We start from the raw sequence: 3,254 nt of genomic DNA on the forward strand, positions 1-3,254 counted from the left end.
TTTGATAAACCGTAATTTATACATATTTTTACCCCCATGGTTAATGCATTTTATGGATGATTTTCCATTAGAATTGGTGAATTTGATGCTTCTAATGCTTTAATTTCATGTTTTATACTTAGGAAAGCATAGGAGAGCTAAAGGAACGAGAAACGGGCCAAAAACAGAGAAAATGGGCCAAAGTACGAACTTAACACGGCCTGGACTTCCTCACACGGGCAAACCACACGGCCGTGTCAATCTGGCAGAATCGAAGCACAACTCACACGGGTATAGCACACGCCCGTGCCATTCTAACAGGCTCAAAAACGGCCTAAAGTAATCACGCACGGGCGTGTTCCTGCCGAGCCCAAGTTAAGTCCATTTCAAAAAAGGCCACTTTTGAGGGCTCATAGGCATTCCAAAGCCTATAAATACACCCTAGAAGAGGAGAAAAGGGGAGACATAGAATAGGGGGTAAGGAATTACTCCAAGGAAGCCAATTGATTCATCTCAAAAGCCGGATTCATCATCAAGACTGAAGATCTCTCCTCAATTCCCCTTCAAGAGTTTTGGGTTTTCTTTATGTTTTGTATTCTTTATTATTCTGAGATGTTTTCTTATTTAGTTATGAACAAAAATCCCTAAATACCTAAGGGGAATGAAACCTAAGACGAATCTTGTTATTATTTTCTGAATCGTATGATAAACATTTAACTTGTTCTTAATTATGTGTTCTTAATTCTTGTTTTGATATCCCAGGATACTGATTCAAGACAAGCTCTTATTCAGAGAAGGAATAGACCCTGTCTAAGAGTACATTTATCTTGATTAAGCGGAGTTGATTGCGCGCCTAGACATAGGGTGACAAGATTTTACCGGATTAGGGTGAAACCTAATAAGGGGATCCATAGATCGAGTTAATGCAACCCTAGAGTGTTAGTTAGAGAAAAGTCTTGGTTATTCAATCTAGGGATTAAACGTTATTAGTCTTGAATAGGGATAATAACATAACTTAGGGATCTCTACGGGACAAGTTGAATGAATAAATCGTCCAATTCGGAGCCAGAATAACAAGTAAAGTCTAGGTGGATTTTTCCTTAGGTATTGTCTTAAGTCAATCGATTTTTCCCAAAAGCAGTTCCACGATTCTTTTCTCTGTGAGTTCTTAGTTTAGATAAGTAGTTAATTAAAACAAAACCCCATTATTCTTAGGCTAGATAATAAAAATATAGTCATTACTAGTACTTTTAGTTCCTTTGGGTTCGACAATCCGGTCTTGTTAAAACTATACTACTGTTCGGTAGGTACACTTGCCTAAATCGTGATAATAGTTAGTTTCAAGAACGATTAATTATAGATATTTAAAACCTATCACGAAATAACGCGATCAAGTTTTTGGCGCCGCTGCCGGGGAACTAAGATATTAGGAACGCTCAATTTTTATTACTTTAGCCATTTATTTTTCTTGCAATTTAATTTAATTTTATTATTATTATTATTATTTATTAACCTACTCTTTCTTTTTCTTGACAGGTTTTTATAGTTTATGACTAAAAGAAACCCGTCAGGGCCACAACTTTTTGACGAAGAAATCAATCTCACGATTCGTAAAAACCAAAGAGAAATAAGGCGAAGCTTAAGATACACAGAGAATAAGCAAGAAGACGATACTCAACCCCCAATCGAAGAGATGGCTGAAAACCAAGACAATCAACTCCCTCCTGCAATTATGGTTAATCAAAATCCTGCTCTACGCACTATGTATGATTTTGCTAACCTTCTTTATCAGGAACTGAATCGAGCATAGTTAGACCTGCTGTAGCTATAAATACTTTTGAATTAAAACCTAACACTATTCAGATGATACAACAATTTGTTCAGTTTGATGGTTTGCAGGATGAAGATCCCAACGCTCACTTAGCAAGCTTTCTGGAATTTTACGATACATTTAAAATCAATAGCATTTCTGATGATGCCATTCATCTTCGGTTATTCCCTTTTTTTCATTGAGGAACAAAGCTAAACAGTGGTTGAACTCGTTACCACGAGGGTCAATTACTACTTGGGAACAAATGACCGAAAAATTTTTACTAAAATATTTTTCACCTACTAAAACGGCTAAATTACGTAATGATATCTCTTCTTTTGTGCAAATGGATTTAGAAACACTCTACGATGCATAGGAGAGATACAAGGACCTTTTGAGAAGGTTTCCTCACCAAGGGTTACCACTTTGGCTCCAAGTACAAACATTTCACAATGGTCTGAATCCTTCGACTGGACAAATGGTTGATGCAGCTGCTGGTGGAACCATCAACAATAAAACACCGGAAGATGCCTATGAGTTTATAGAAGATATGTCACTGAATAACTATCAGTGGCAAGTCATGAGGACAAAGCCAACGAAAACAATCGGCGTTTATAACGTCGATTCGGTCACCATGCTCTCTAATCAGGTAGAACTCTTAAATAAAAAGATTGATAGTTTTCTTAATTCTTCAAAGGTTCACCTAGTAATGTAGTGCGAAGCAAGTAGCGGTGGAACGAACCATTCAGAATACCAACCTTATGGCCACAACATGGATAACGAGCAATTAAATTACATGGGTAATAATCCTCGACCTCAAAACAATCCATACAGTAACACTTATAATGCAGGTTAGAGGAACCACCCCAATTTCTCGTGCGGCGGTCAAGGAAATCAAAGACCACAACATCCTCCGGGCTACCAACAACCACTTTACCAATAGGAAAAGAAGCCAAATCTTGAAGAGATGCTCTCAAAGTTCATATCAGTGTCAGAAACCCGTTTTCAGGACACCGAGACAGCACTTAAGAATCAACAAGCATCGATCCAAGGGCTCGAAACTCATATAAGCCAGCTATCCAAACTAATATCGAAAAGACCACTAGGAAATTTACTTAGTAACACCAAATCAAGAGAGCATGTCAAAGCAGTTACACTAAGGAGTGGGAAAGTGATAGCGGTATCTGAAAAGAAGTTAGCACAAGAAGCAGTGGAAAACGAAATGAGGGAAGAAAAACTCGAAAATAGTGACAAACCAGTGCCGGAGGAATATAAACCACCAGTTCCATATCCAGCAAAATTAAAAAAAGATCACATTGATGCACAATTCGTTAAGTTTCGTGAACTTTTTAGGTAATTACATATCAACTTACCTTTTGTTGAAGCCATCTCGCAGATGCCTACCTACGTAAAATTTTTGAAAGAGCTTCTAACAAATAAAAGGAAGTTCGAGGACTTATCTACA

The 3,254-nt window shown here is 37.6% G+C and overlaps 1 non-coding gene across 1 annotated transcript; it reads right to left on the bottom strand.

The window, feature by feature from the left end:
• Positions 1 to 2,102: 2,102 nt before the first annotated feature.
• Positions 2,103 to 2,209, bottom strand: LOC121203827 (small nucleolar RNA R71). The gene has a single exon (XR_005898762.1). It is a non-coding gene; the product is annotated as a small nucleolar RNA R71 (small nucleolar RNA).
• Between the last annotated feature and the right edge of the window lie 1,045 nt (positions 2,210 to 3,254).

The sequence above is a fragment of the Gossypium hirsutum genome, chromosome A07 (assembly GCF_007990345.1).
Source record: "Gossypium hirsutum isolate 1008001.06 chromosome A07, Gossypium_hirsutum_v2.1, whole genome shotgun sequence".
Lineage (NCBI taxonomy): Eukaryota > Viridiplantae > Streptophyta > Magnoliopsida > Malvales > Malvaceae > Gossypium > Gossypium hirsutum.